At 39.9% G+C, this 16,176-nt stretch overlaps 1 long non-coding RNA gene across 2 annotated transcripts in view; it reads left to right on the forward strand.

Moving 5' to 3' along the window:
- Window positions 1-1,373: 1,373 nt before the first annotated feature.
- LOC116506599 overlaps window positions 1,374-16,176 on the forward strand; it is a 32,341-nt gene continuing 17,538 nt past the window's right edge. For both annotated transcript variants that reach the window (XR_004255050.1, XR_004255049.1), the window contains exon 1: window positions 1,374-1,458. This is a non-coding gene — a long non-coding RNA (uncharacterized LOC116506599). The remainder of the gene's footprint in view (window positions 1,459-16,176) is intronic.

Consider the following 16,176-nt stretch of genomic DNA (forward strand, 5'->3'; position numbering starts at 1 on the left):
AAGTTATTTAAAACCTAGAATTCAGAAAGGGTACTGCTAACATGTAAGCTAAAGGGCACATGGCCCTTTCAGAAGGACTACCAAGGAAATTCTGTGATGCAACCTTGATTTCAAAGGAATCCTAATCAATCCAAAATAAGTATTCATCCCAATCCCAGAATCTATAATGGTTTATAAATTCATACTTTCTCTGGTATCAACCATGAAAGAGAGATTTATTTAAGGAATAAAGGAGATCAGTCTTCAGCTGACCTTAACCAGATAGATGTCTTCCATACCAAACTCCACATGGCCTCTCTCACTTCTTCATATAGATATTAAAAACAGAGGGAATAAGTGTGTAGGAGTAGAGTAGAGTGGAGTGGAGTAGATATGGCAAAAGGTAATTGGACAGACAAGGAATTTGTCTCCAGTGTACATACAAACAACAAAGTGATCATCATAAAATACCAATAGGAGAAGATAATAAGAAAGAAGAGAATGATGATAGCAATGCAGCTCAACTGCAAATGTCCTTAGACATAAGACAGTACTGTGGGGATTAGGTGTTCAGCAGAGTTATGGCATAAGGGAAAAGAACTCTCTTTGAGTCCAGTTGTTTTGGCATGCAATGCCCTATAGCAGCGTCCTAAGTGGAGGAGTTGAAATACCGTAGTTTATGTCCAGGATTTTCTCAGCCTTGTTTCTGGTTCATGCAGTATAAAGATTGTCAGTGGAAGGCGGGCTGGTTGCAATCGATAGATGTCTGTACTTGTTTTGTTTGGTTGCTGTACCAAACCAGATAGTTATAGAAGTACAAATGATAGACTCAATAATTCCTCTGTAGAACTGTATTAGCAGCTCTTTGGACAGTCTAAACTTCCTAAATTGATGCAGGAAGAATGCTCCTTGTTGTGCCTTTTTAATGATGGTTCTAATGTTAGGTGTCCATTTCAAATCCTGGGCGATTATAGAACCCAGATACTTGAAGGTCTCTATTGTTGATACTATATTAGATTAGAATCACTACAAAATTGAACTTCTCAAAATTGAAATGTTTCAGAAGGCTAGTTTGTTTAATATACCGAAATTCACCATTATATATGTTATATACAGGAGAATTAATGGAGACATGACTTTTCTGTTCAGTTCTTGATCATGAATAATCCACCAAAGCAATTAAAACTGCTTGAACGACAGTGTCATACTTGATCCAGATGGGAAATGTTCCAGCTAATCAGTTTCATCAAAAAAAGCTAGGAGTTGCAACATTATTGCATGCTCTTACTAAAAAAAAAGGGGGGGGGGTGGAAATTGGTCAATAATTAACCAAAGTAATGGGAACCATGGAGATGTCATTAATGAATGTCTTACACACACATTCTTTAGGGTAGCTGGAGCAGAAACACCTTCCAAGGAATGGTTATAATTCCTACCATCTGGTTAGCCAAGTTCCAACTGGTTCTGGTGGCTTTACAGGTGAGCAAATGGACAATTTTGTGCTCCACTCTAGGACCGCCACATTTTTGATAACATTTTAGTAGATAAAAAGGAAATCTAGAATGAACAATTTTTGGTCTCATCCTTTTATTCAGACACAAAAATCAGTGATGAAGACACTGAAAGGGATAACAAATTATATTTTTTCACTTTGGGAAACACATTGATCCTACCAAGCTGATGGTTCAAATCAATAATTTCTTTAGATTATACAAGTTAGCTTCAAGATGCACAGCTTTGCCATATGTTTAGTTTAAGTATAAAATTAGAAATGCATTTTCTCACTGTATTATTATTCCAGGTAAGAGTTATTTTCAAAACTGAAAATTATGAAAAGTCATATATGCTTTGAATTAGTTATGGTCTCAACTCAATATCAAATTGGAAAAAAATAGAATGATCTTATTGAGGACTTTTCATCCAAAAAGATTAGCAGGGTTTCATTTCAATAAATGAAATAAATAAAACTCATTAAGTTTTCAGTTTGGGTTCTCTTATGATATCAGATAAACATATTCAGTACATTATGGAGATTGGATGAAGGTATATAATGAAGAACAGAAGTGAGTTTTTGCTCTTCATTTTCATTTCTTATGATGAATGAATTACAAAAATTTGTACTTGCATGGCTGCATCATTCATGAACATGATGGGTTCATACATCTTCCCATAAAGTTAGATGTGTCAACTGGTCAATTGCTGAGAAGTTGTAAAAATCAGAGTTCCATGGAACTCCCTAATATTGTTGCCCAGGGTGCCAAAAACTACAAGGCTATTACTGTTTCTAGCCAAGATATAAACAGTTATAGAAACCTTATAGCAGAGAACCAATTCAGTGTAGTGGTTAAAGCAGTAGGCTAGAAACCAGGAAACCATCAGTTCTAGTCAACCTTTGGCACAAGCCAGCTGAGTGATCTTGGGCCAGTCATTTTCTCTGTGCCCAAGGAAGGTGGCAAATCACTTCTGAAAAATCATTCCAGGAAAACTGTAAGGATTTGTCTGCAGTCTCTAGGATTTGGACACAATTGAATGAAAAAAGAGGCTGTGATTAGTTTCTTTCTTGAAAAATATATCTTTTAATCAGGGTAGTATTTGTTCATATTGGCACTATAACAGCTATCTAAAGAAGGATAGAATTTGTGATAAAAATCAAGATCCTGGATTTTTTTCCCCCCTGCACAAAATATTTCAGAGCTTCCTTGATCAAGTTATCTTTTTTTGAATGCTGGAAACTGAATTTAAAGTCCAAAAATCACTATATTGTATATGACAAGTTTTAAATCTAAGGTATATTGTTATTTTTTTGGGTGGGGGAATCTTCCTGATGAATCCATTCACCCTTGTCCAAGCAACTACTGCAGGCAGCTGTGTGGATTTAATTCTATAGAGCAGGGTTTCTCAACCTTGGCAACTTGAAGATGTCCGGACTTCAACTCCCAGAATACACACACACACACACACACACACACACACACACACACACACACACACACACACACGTCCCTTATGTTTGCAAGCTACTACACTGTCTAGCAGCTAGCCTATAGGCATGAAAAAGGTTCCCCACCCACACATTCTGTTCCTGAACAGTTTGTCAACATAAAAGATATAGGATGGGCTGGACAGGCTAGTTGCACAAGTACCTTCCTGAATAGCTCACATTTCATTGACTTCTTGCCAGGCTAGAGCTGGAGAGCAACTTTCATACACTATAAGAAAAACACAGCTAGGTGATCCTGGGCAACAGTTCATCAGTCATGAAAGCGAATTTCCCCCTGCACTAGGAGCCTTGAATCCGGTCTTTCTGTCCATTCCATCACAGACCTGCTGAGGATAAGATTCAGCAATATTGGCAGGATAGCCTGCATACTGTATTATCAAAGGTATGTCTTGCTGATTAGGGAAATAGGCAAGTCCTTTGTCCTTCACACAGAATCCAACTCATCAAACAGGGAGGGCCTCTACTAGATACTCTCTGTCTTTTTTAAAAAAAAAAAAAAACTTTGGTAGATATGCAATGCACGCCCATTGTTTCAAGAACAAAATAGAAGAATATGCAGGCATTACATTACAGCTTGCCTGAAGATACTTGCTACACTTACACATGCATATCTCATGTCATACTGAAAGGGCAATGTAGCACATTGGATTTAAAGATAAAAAAGGGGGTGTAGAGATAGCATCAGAATGCTAATCTTTAAACCAAAGGCATCTTTGCATTGCCTTTGAGAAAAGATTCAGTTACTTGAAGGAAATCGCAGCCACATTTTTTTCCCCTTCAAATCCAAAGAGCTTCACAGTTCTAATAAAAGCCAAAAAGAAACAAAGAAAGAAAAGAAAACAATACAAAACAGGACACAGTGAAAAGGAAGAAATGTCCATGTAAAAACGAATACATTGCCTTTTATTCTTTAAACATCTCACTTTTTTTTGAGAACTTCATCATAACTACATAGCTACAATTTTTGAACCTACCATTTTGAAATGGGTAACTAGAGCCCCCCCCCCCTTGCATTAATTTCTGACTGGTCTATTCTGATTTCACAAGTCAGTAACATTTTAGCAATTCAGTAAGAAGCATGAGATGTAGTCAAAGGGTTCACGCTCCTATGCCATTATAAAAAAAGGGATTAAGACATACATATTTCTAGACAAATGAATATTATATAGTTAGGATACTGTGGGCTAAAATACGTGCACCGTTTTTTCAATATCCTTAGCCAGTTTAAAACTGAGCAGTAGGAATGTACAGGCATAAAACTTTATTCAGAAACTGGATTTAAATTGCTGAGTTGTGCAATTCACAGAACATCTTGAGCAATTTTGTCTTACTCTGTCTGGCAATCATTGTAATTCTTTAGTGGAAAATTACAGGAGTTGTCACACCCTTTTAGAATAGATTACTAAATAACTTTTAGAGGGCACTCTTGTAAGTTATTGGGTAAAATATGTAGAATGGAAGATAATGGATTGAGCCTGCTGTGGTTCACAACACTGGGGTTTGGGTGAGGCGGGTTATGGCTCGTGTTAATTTCTGTAGACTATATACCTTATTCCATCAAACACCCAAATGATTGGCATTGCTTAGAAACGCAAGAATAGTGTGAAGCCTCCAGTGGGCGAAAAACCGCACTTACGGGCAAATTGGAAGTACAGAAAGAGACTTCCAGTTTGACCGTAGGGCCAGTTTTCGCCCTCTGGAGCCTTCAGAGTCTTTTGGATTCTTCCCTGAAGGCTCCGGAGTGTAAAAACTGCCCCTATGAGCAAACCAGAAGCGACATCCGGGTTCCCTGTAGGTCCATTTTTCGCCGTCTGGAGCCTTCAGGGAAGCCTCTTGAAGACTCTGGAGGTCAAAAAACGGCCCTACGAACAAACTGGAAGTCATCATTCCCGAACTTCTGGATTCGCGGCAGGTCTGTTTTTTGCCCTACAGAGGCTTTAGGGAAGCTCCTGAGGCCTCCAGAGGGCGTCTGGGGGCGGGGGGTTGTTTCCACCCACCCCAAGCTCCTAGAAAGCCTCTGGAGCCTGGGGATGGTGAAAAAACCTTGCCAAAAGTGGGGTGGGGGTCGCGCACATAGCATTATGTGCCCACGCACGACCCCCCTATGCTCCCCCCGCTTTTGGCACGGGAGCCAAAAAAAAGGTTCACCATCACTGGTCTAGATGTAACTAGTTCCTTTAATCTAGTTCCCTTAACCGTTCATTGGTGTAGCATCTAGTCCCCTAAACCATCTCTGTTGCTCTTCTCTGCACTCTTTCTAGGGCCTCAGCATCTTTTTAGCTTCAATGTTCCAGTCCCTGTTCATTAGTCAAAGAATTAGATTAATCCAATTCTCCTCTTTTTTCCTAAATTGTTACCTGAATTCAATGGTGTTGGAAGAAATGTGGGTCTGGTTTCAGTTCCAAGTGGGGAGAAAGACACTGGAAACATGGAAGCTGTTTGGAAAAATAGTTTAATGGTGAACAGGACCACATGGTTTGAGGTCCTGGGCAATTGAGTACGTGGAAGAGAGAAAGACATATATTTATACCCTCTCTTGGGCCCCGCCTTAGAGCTTCCTGTTCCTGTGTAAGGGCAGGTATCCTGATTGATTGTCAGACTCCCATGGGACCATGCAGGGGTAACTTTGTAGGCTGTCTTGAGTCCCAGGCTTGGTTGAATCTTGCTAGGTGATGCAATCTTCCCAGGTTCCATGTGGTGAGATGGGTAGAGGGTTAATTCTATTATGTTTTGAGGGTGAAGGTCTTTTATTTTGTAGATAAACTGGCCAGTCTTTTGTCTTGTAGATAGGTTGGCACCAGTATTTCTGGGGCTATTAACAAAGGTGGGAGCTGCTTTCCAAGAGCATGTTTCTCCTTTTCTCATCCAGGGAGGTATAATATTCTGTCTTTTTAAAATTTCCTAGACTATTTAATTCTTCTAGGAGAAGGATGGGTGCTAACTTCCTACAATGGAAAGCTACTCAAGCATAATATTTGCATTAGAATGGAGACCAATTGATTAGGAAGATCCTGGGTTTAGCTGTTCACCACAGGATTAAATATGATGGAGTCTGGGTCTTGGGCTGCAGATCAGGGCTGTCAAACTCCTGGCCCATGGACCAGGTGTGTCACATGCTAGCCATGCCCACACCCAGTTTAGCAAAGGGGGAGGAGAAATCCTAATATGTCACATGACGCTGCTGTGACAACACGAGTTTGACACCCCTGCTCTAGATTCTTCATAATGTCTCTGGGCACAGTGAGTTCAGCTCTTTTTCACAATAGCAGACATTTCTACCTTCTCTATGCAGAAAATATGAATCCCTTCATCCTTTTTTCCAATAATGATATTTTTCTAGCTTGCATGATTTCTGAGACATGCCTTCAAATTTGTTTCATTACCAGAGAATAACATTTCATATTTAGTTGATCTGGTATTAAAATGTTGTCTATATTTCCCCAACATTAGCCTTGCTATCAGTCTATTAGATTTCTGGTACTTTGGCCACAACAATGGTGGTGACATGGCAGGAGTTATTTCTACTAGCTGCATTTTGATTGCTGCAGGCGTGTTCTTTCCATCTGGAGTTAATTGTTTTACTCCTGAACTTCTTCATAGCCCTTCTCTGGTTTGTTACTGTGTATTCTTACCCCACCCACACCCCACAAATGTAGTAGAAATATCTTAATCTGTAAACTAATCTTTGTCTTTTCTGCAACCATGTCTTATTGCTAGGCTGTAATCAGTTTACAATAAACTATTATTCTGATCCTTCCTCCCACAATTATTGGTACCAAGTGGACTTCCAAGTGAGGAATAGCAAACCAGCATGTCTCTGGACAAGCGGAGATGACATGGTGGCCACAACTGAAGGACTGGTTAAGTAGACCGGTCCTTCTGTGGATAAGGAGAGAAGATGAGAGATTACCCGCCTGTGCTCTGGAAAGCTGTTTCTCACAAGGATATTGCAGATTGCAAATAACTATGCAAATAAACAGCATCTTTGTGGAAATTAAAGTATTATAGTACCTTAAATTATAACAGAAATTCAAGACTTTATGATTTCAGAAATAGGACACTAGGAGACTAAAGATTCCAAATATAAAAGGAAAAACAGAATCCTTTTGTCTTTGGTCAGCATTGAGACAAAAATGACAGAAAATGGTATGACATTCGAAATACTCCAGGAAATATTTGAAAAATGAGGACAGAAATTAGAAGCTACAAATGATATCTGCTTCTATGGAGGACTGTGTCCAAAAGATTTAAAGAAATTACAGATTAAAGAAAATAACTTGGAAGATATACAGGATAAATAGATCTCAACTGATGCAGAAATATTAGAATATAAAGAAACTGATGTAACACTGGGAAATAAAAAATGTGAAATATAAATCAAATAGTCAAAAGGGAAATACAAATGATGAACTAGGAAACTACCTGGATAAAGATCCCTTTCTGAATTTACAAAAGAGATTTGCTAAAGCCTCTGTCACATCCACCAGCTTCAGCTTGGTACCTTGTCAGTGTTCTGCCATAAATTGGAGAAGGAAGGGGGGAACAGATGTATACCTTTATGATGAGAAATTGGGAAGGGAGAATTTATAGTTGAGAAAGAGCAGAACATTGTACAATCTGGTTCATCCATGTGCACTAGCATCTTCAAGGTCATTTACTCTGAGAGTGGAATTTCACCAGCTCAAACACTTCAGCGTTTCCTAAAACATCTTGGTGGTTGCTGTATTTGCTATACACAAACAGACCATAGGGAGAGAGTTTAGTTCTGTGTTAGCATGTGGGAATTTTAAATTCCGCTTGACTTAATTGCAATCAGCATCTCTTAGTAAACGTGCCTTTTCACTTCAATCAAATGGAATCAAGAGTTTAACTTCCCCAAGGGATCAGAATGGGGCAGAAAAAGAGAACCTGAAGGCAAATCAAATCCTATGACATATGAATGAGTTAAAAATCAAGATTTTTAAAAGCAAGAGTAAGGAATACAGGGTTGGTTGGTTTGAACAAAGTTAAAATGACATGTTTCTATATAATACAGTGAATGTTTTATGGGCTTTTTTGGCAACAGGACTGATATTTTAATGATTTATGGACTTGTTTATGGATAAGGAAGAGTTATGGGAAGAGATCTTTGCAGAGGGTAAAAATTATTAAATTTGTTAGCACTACTTACCTGAGAGACCGCCTCCTGCCACTTACCTCCCAACGAGCAATAAGATCGCACAGGTTGGGCCTCCTCCGGGTGCCATCGACCGGACAATGCCGGCTGGTGGCCCCCCGGGGGAGGGCCTTCTCTGTAGCTGCGCCGACCCTGTGGAACAATCTACCCGTAGAGATCCGGACTCTTACCACTCTCCCGGCCTTCCGTAAAGCCACCAAGACCTGGCTGTTCCGGCAGGCCTGGGGCTGTTGATTAATATCCAACCCCACTTAGACAGAATGGATGGTATGTTAATTTTAATAATTGTATCTCTTATCTTGAATTTTTTTAAATGTTTTTTTTTTGTCTTGCCTGTGAGCCGCCCAGAGTCCCAACGGGAGTGGGCAGCATACAAATTTTATTAAACTTAAACTTAAACTTAAACTACTTGTGATAAAGATCTGAAGTCATTTTTTTTTTAAAAATCTTTTCCTTATTTTTCCCCTTTTTTCTTTTCCTCTTTCTTTTCTTTTCTTTTTCCTTCTGGGTTTCATTTGTATTGTCTTTTTTTTAAAAAAAAGCAAAAAAAATATGTTTTTTTAAGCAATTACCATTACCAAGCCAGGATTCACCCATATGCATTTAACTGCTTTTCCTAATTAAATTGTCTTTATTCAAATTCATTATGTTTCTTTCAGCACTTTCCCTAGCTTACAAATATAATTCTGAATTTTATTTCTGTCTGCATACCTAACAAGTTTTTTTCCAGTTGCAGATTTCCTCATATACACTGGGGAAATCATCATTTTGACACGTATGCAGATACCATGGCTTCAGGTTATACTGCTACACTGATGATCATTTGAAGAATTCTTCCCTGGAATAGAATCTATAAAATCCATAACTTAAAACAGTTTCTGCTTTTTTAAATAAAGCATATTAGAGTTAGATACTTGCTTAACCTAGCTGCAAATAGTAGTTATGCTTAAATGGTAAAACAAAAAAGGATGTCACTTAATTTGTTATTTATTTAATAATAGTTCTAAGGTTTGAATGGAATCAATTAAATATTGCCTAAATGAGCAAAAAGGAAAGTGAACTCAGGAAGAAATACAGTTGTTTTGCTGGCAAAGTCTGTCTTCTATCCAGTGGTCTCCATAACAAGCTGCAACAACTTCAAAATGACATATGTATCATCATCCCACATAAGTGACATCTTAAAAGTTGTGTAATAGTGTGAGATGCCAGTATGGCATGATCTACAATCTACACCTATAGCAAGCTGCTGGGAGTTTCTTCAATTGCAACATAAGTTTGTTGAATAAATAAATAAAATAAATCATGCAAATGTCCTCATTTCCCTTCCCCTCACTTTGAGGACATTTTATGTGAGATGACTACTGGAGATTTTTTAAGAAATTAGAGATGGAGTTCCTTGAATATAATACTTTTCTATTGGTGGCTTTCTTTTCTGATTTAGAGAGTAACCAATATCAAGTAAGCAATCTTTGCAATTTGATAAGATTCATGATACATTAAGGTAGATGTCAGCGTTCCAAATATCATCCAAAATTAAATCAGAGTTCAAGGCAGAGCTTTCCTCAAAGTTCCAATTTATTAAGAGAGACATGTTGGTACATCTGTGGAAACCTGAATCTGAGCTTCCTGGGGTTTCCCCGCCCAGTTGAAAGTTCATGATCTTGCCCCCACACCCACAAGTCCATCACATGGCCCAATCTTCCTCTGCCACGCTGGCAGTTCCACCCATCAAGTTCCGGTCAGGCTCAGAGGTGCAGAGACAAAAGATGACCTTGGGCTTCTAGAAAGGAATTTTTTATTTTGGCAACAACACATTCTACTCCTTACTATTCCCCCTCCCAATTCCCCATTAATGAAAAAGCACACAAAAATAATAGTGTGTGGCAGGCCAAAGATCCTAAAATGAACCGGCTGCAGGCCTGACAGTAGAATCATGTCACATTATTTTTAATATAGAACATTTTGAAAAAAAGTTTTTTAAAAAACATTAAAATAGTATTAAACAGGTTTTGTCCCCAAGCTACTTTCATCAGTAAAAGTGCAATAAGAATACCAGGCCAAAAAGGCTACATTTATATTTAGGCAGGTATTTTAGAATATTGAATTATGAAACTCGGTTTTCTTTACCTATTTAATATTTGACTTGTTCTTTGTTTCCAAATGGGCAAAACAAGAAGAGAACACACATCTATCTGTATTTTTTCATTAGGTTTGGGATAAATTCTAGAAAAAGTGTAGAGGAGAGAAACCAGGATGATTAGGGAACTGCAGACTAAAACATATGAAGAACGGTTACAGGAACTGGACATGTCTAGTCTAGTGAAGAGAAGGACCAGGGGAGACATGATAAGTGTTCCAATATTTGAGGGGCTGCCACAAATAGGAGGGAGTCAAGCTATTTTCCAAGGCACCTGAAGGCCAGACAAGGAATAATGGATGGAAACTGAACAAGGGGAGATTCAACCTAGAAATGAGAAATTTTCTGACAGTGAGAGCAATCAACCAATGAAACAGCTTCCCTTCAGAAGTTGTGGGAGCTTCATCACTGGAAGCTTTAAAGAAGAGACTGGATTGCCATTTGTCAGAAATGGTGTGGGGTCTCCTGCTTGAGCGGGAGGGGGATTGGACTAGATGACCTATAAGGTCCCTTCCAACTCTGTTAATCTGTTAAAACAGCTTGGATGTTTTATAAGGAATGGCAGAATATAAACAACCCAGACTATTTCTCTTGTAGTAATGTGTTCCCTGGCTATAAGTGTTAGTATCATTTAGATCATGTCCTCTGTAACATTTAGGGATACTGGTTTCCATAGTAAATTTCCACACTGGGAAGGAAGCCAATTTAAGTATTTTCCATGGCTAGAAGACACCATTGTTATATATTCCAGTGCCACTCCTTCAACCACAGCCCCCCCCCCCCCAAGGCTAATGCCTGTGTGAACAATTTCTTTGTTGTTGCCTAGAAGCAATATCTCTTTGAGGCCTTTGAGGTGCGGTGATGCGGGTGGGGGTGGGTGGGGGTTGAGGGCAGGGCAGGGCAGAAATGACCCCAGCCTTTGGAGACAAGAGAGGCAGTCAAAATTTTGGCACAGCTGTAAGTATGCAATTTCTCTGCCTTTGTAAACAAAAAGGCAGGGACTTAGGTGAAGTCCTTTAAATAGTCTTTTTAAATTAGATCTCTTTTGTGCAAAATAACACAAGGGGAGTTGTTTCCATTTGCATCCCACCATCAGCAACCCCTCTGCCCATTCAAAGACAAATGAATTATATCCTTCTGATGTACACCTACTGAGAAGTGGGGGTGGCCCAGGAAGTGGCGCTTCAGGGCAGCCCTGCAATGTAGTCCACTGGATCACCACCGTCCAGGCCTTCCGCACAGCCCTCAAGAACTGGCTAGCCCGTCAGGCCTGGGGATAATCTTATTTTCGCCCCTCCCGAATGCTGAGTGAATGTTGCGTTTTACTGTCTAATTTACTTTGTGCACATCTCTTTTTGGTATTGTCCTACACTCCCCTTCCCTTTTTTGATTGTAAGCCGCCCTGAGTCCCCTCAGGGAAAAGGGCGGCCTATAAATAAACAAATCAAATCAAATGAACAAATTTGGGAGGCAGCAGAGATTGAGGATTGTTCCCCACACAGCACAAAAGGGCTACTTCCAAGTGCCTTTTCAGTGATGTAAATTGGAGTTGGATCCACATAGGAAACCTGGAGGAGAGGGGCCAGTTACATCAGGCAGAGTACTTACCACTCTCCTGCTGTCAACTCCCTCAGACTGGAGAATTGACATCAAAGGAGCCATTCTTTGATCCTTATATCTCCCCGCCCCTTCCTCCCTGCTACCCAGAGAAAGTCTTAGGGGAGAAACCAGGAGAGGAGGAGGGAAAGTAACCCTTTTCTGCAATAAAAGAATCTCCTCCCACAGAAGCAGCAGCTGAGCAGCTGTCCCTCCAACACGCACACGCACGCATACACACACGCACACTCACACACAGAGAGAGACACAGAGAGAGACAGAGAGAGAGCAGGTGGCACTTTCCCCATAGGTAAGACTCTCCCCATTGCTTCAGCACTGCATCACAGCCATAGGCATATTTTAAAAGTACCCAGAAGGCCACAGGACTGATGTTAACACATATTTCTCCTACCCACCCTGTAACCCTGAGACGCCAGTGTTGAAGCCAAGGGTGGGACAGCCTAAACTCTCAGGAGCATTTGTACTGTGGTTTTCTGGAAGACAGCTGTACACGTTTAACGCAGACACACGGACACAGACTCCTGCTGGGAGAGGCAAAAGTAAGCAAGAGAGTTGGTGAAGCTGCTTTGGCGAGTGCAGCATCTTCATATCTCTACAGGATGCTCTTTCTTCCTCACTTATCCAAGGAGCTCTGTCCACCCACTCCCAACTCCATGGAAATTAATGTGTGTAAATAGAATCAAGGATACTTCAATCAACTCCAGATATACCTTGGTGAAGGAGAAATTAGTATTCCCTCCTTTTCCCCCAGGCCATGTTCTCAGTGGTTAGTAAATTCAGCTGCTGTGCTTAGAACACTTCTTATGGCAACATCTTCAGTTCCTACTTTCTTTTCCTGGATAACATTTCACTGCAGAGCAGCAAAGGACTTATTCTCCAAAGCACCAGTGGGCAGGACAAGAAGTAAAGGGTGGAGACTCATTAAAGAGAGATCCAACTTTGACTTAAGGAGAAATTTTCTGATAGTGAAAACAATTAATTAATCAATGGAATAGCTTCTTATGGGTGCTCCCATAAGACTGGAACAGCCATTTGTATAAGGTTTCCTATCTTGAGAGGGGGCTGGATTAGAAGACCTCTGGAGCAGTGGTGGATTCCTATTGGTTCGGCTGAAGTAGTGTTCGGAAGTGGTTTGGTAGCCTGGGTCTCTGGAACCGGCAGTGACCCAGGCCTATCACGTCCCCGAACCAGTTCTCCGGGTAGCGCCTATGGTGCTGCCATCTTATTTTTAGCTTCTGTGCATGCACAGAACCATTTTTATTGCACTGCGCATGGGTGCGCAGCATGCCCACAAGCGAACTGGCAGTAGTGCCTGCTGAAATGCACCTTTGCTCTGAGGTCCCTTCCAGTCCTGTGATTCTATGTTCTAAAGTCAGCCTGGGCATTGGGCATTGGGCATTATGTGAATGCAAGTTTAATTTGTAGAAATCTAAATGTATCTGATATTCTCTCTCTTACTGAGATTTGCTTCCTGCTCCTAGACAATCATCTCAAAGGAAAGTGATTTTGTTTGTGTTGTCCTATGCCTAGAATTGCATGGTAGAGCTTTCGGATGTGCTTCAAATTTTGATTGCACCTTGCCCATGGGAGGCAGAACTGTTATCCAGGCAGCTCAGAACATGTTCTTGCTTGCCTATCTTGCTGCCCATGTGGATGTTCCTGCTAGAACACTTTGAATCATGATTTCCTGACTAAAAAGACAATTATCTCACAAAATGTATTATATTGCCAAGTATATAATTACATAAAGTCATCTGTGAGTTCACCCAAAAATATTTTGGGCCAGGTTGATTTGATCCTAAATTTCCCTTTTATTGGTCCTATGGACTTCTTGGGGATGGGCAAGTTTATTGGGTGGCCTTTAAACCTCAAAGAGGAGACAGAGCTGTAAATGGTGAATACAAGGGGTATGTGCACATAGACTGAAACACAACTGCAGACAGAATGGCTGGAAAATGCTGCAGGCGGTACAATTCAGCTCTTGCCCTCTTTACAAAGTTCAGCTGTGGGGTGACTTGAAAATTGCTGAAACGGAGCTTGTATGTATAACCAGAAGTTGTAGGTGGCGGGGTGATAGCAACACTTTTTGTGGGATAAAAGCACATCAATAAGTGCCTGAGCTCTTCCAGGGTAATACACTGACCAATGGCTACAAATCAGCCATCTGCCCTAATGCTTGATAACTAGGTGGTTTAGTGAGAGATCTGCATTGCCCACAAAGTTTATTAAATTGGATTATGACCCCCCCCCCTTTTTTTTTTCCAGATGGATTTTAGCTTTGTAATAAAACTAATAAACTAAAGACTAGAGGCTATTTCCTTTCAGGGACTTGCTTCTTAATCAAACCTGTTTTCCCTTTATTCCCCAGGCATATCCTAAGGAAATTCTTTTCAGTGAGCTGCTTATCTTGGAAATATGAATGTTGCTAGCTCTTATCAGCTAGTTTTCTCTTGTTTCAATTTAAATGCATTAGCTTCAGAGATGCTTTGAGGAAAATATTCAGGGCTTTTTTATCTTTAGCATTTGTCTAATCTAACTAGAAAAAAGGTGGGAGCTAAAACATTCTTTTTTACTTGTAACTTTTAAGCTCTTCAAGAAACAATTGTTTCATTATCATCTCTGCAACCAGGAAGGCTAAGTTGTATGTTAAATAGCTGTTGATAAAATTCAAGTCTGTTGCTCTAAGGACAAATTTTTTGTACATACATACATGCACACACATTTAGATTCAATATTATGCAATGAAGATTTTGCTGGAATTTTATTTTTGGTCACTGTCTATAATAAACTTGGCTAATACTCTGTCTAAATTATACAGGCTGAAGAAATTAAAATTATTTTTCAAAGATACTTCAAGTACATAAGAACAACAGTGTGAATTTGTACAAAGTATGCAAGTGATGACAGATATAAATCTTCTTCTATGGAAATTCTCTCTGCTAAGTCCCTATTTTAGAAAACTGCCTAAATCACAGGTATCTCAGAGAGCCAAAAGACCTATTATTTAGTTAGCTTCTTTTATTTAGTTTTTCAAAATAGCAATTGCACAGACTTATATACCACTTCATAGTGCTTTACAGCCCTCTTTAAGTGATTTACAGAGTCAGCATATTGTCCCCAACAATCTGGGCCCTCATTTTACCCACCTTGGAAAAATGGAAGGCTTGAGTCAACCTTGAGCTAGTCAGAATTGAACTGCTGGCAGTTGGCAGAATTAGCCTGCAATACTGTATTCTAACCACTGTGCCACTATGGCTCTTATATTGAGTTTTGGCCTGCATTGGTACTAGAAAATATGATTCCCATGGTAGTTTCAGCTTCCCTTTAATGCTCTGTGATTGGTGACTTTAAGTGTTTTGCGCTGTTCTAATCTTGCAGAAGTGCTGGAGGCTTACTAAAGGTATACTATCCATTGAAATGGTTGTGGTTCGTAGACTATTCACATTATCTTTGACACGTTTGTTTCTAGCGTCAATTTTATTTTTGTCACCAATTCGAATCCATTCTGTTTTTTTACCTATTTTCCAGAAGCCCTCTAAAAATCTCATCTAATCCATAGACAATGCAAGTAGTCTGATCATATCATTCTTGGTTTACTCCCTATCCCCCGTAAGAAGAATATTAATTTACCACACAGGTTTTCTCTGATGATTGGTTGTTTCATATGGCATGTTAAACAATATTTAAGCAATACATGGTGAAGTGGGTAAAAAAACAGGAGGAAACTGGGAGACCAGTATTCTAGTCCCACCTTAATAACAAAACTAGCTGGGTTATCTTTAGCCAGTCCCTTTCTTTCAACCTTAAGAAGCGGCAAGGCCAAGAAAACTGCAGGGACTAATCCAGGCATTGCCAATAGTGAAGATCAGCAGCCCCAACCTTTTCAGTGCCAGCAACCAGTTCTGTGGAGGATTATTTTTCCATGGACCAGGGGTGCGGGATGTGGTTTTGTGTGCTATCTGGATCCTGTGCGTGTATGGGGTTTCACTTGCTTGCATGATCCAGTTCCTGGCGGTCCATGGACCAGGTTCCTGGCAGGCCTAGGTGTTGGGGAACCCTGGTCAAGACTGGCTGGAAGGTAAACCCCCCCCAAAAAAGCAATATATTAGGTTGATGTAATGGCAGAACCCAGATGGCAGTTTAGGCTGCAGTTAAGAAGGAATGCTTTAATGAATGTCTGTAACCATCACTGGCTGTAGATTAGCTTACCTTAAATTCAGTCTAATGTATCATCCAAATCCAATCAAATGAATAATTTCCAATGAA

Source organism: Thamnophis elegans, chromosome 3 (genome assembly GCF_009769535.1).
Source record: "Thamnophis elegans isolate rThaEle1 chromosome 3, rThaEle1.pri, whole genome shotgun sequence".
NCBI classification, from domain to species: Eukaryota; Metazoa; Chordata; class Lepidosauria; order Squamata; family Colubridae; genus Thamnophis; species Thamnophis elegans.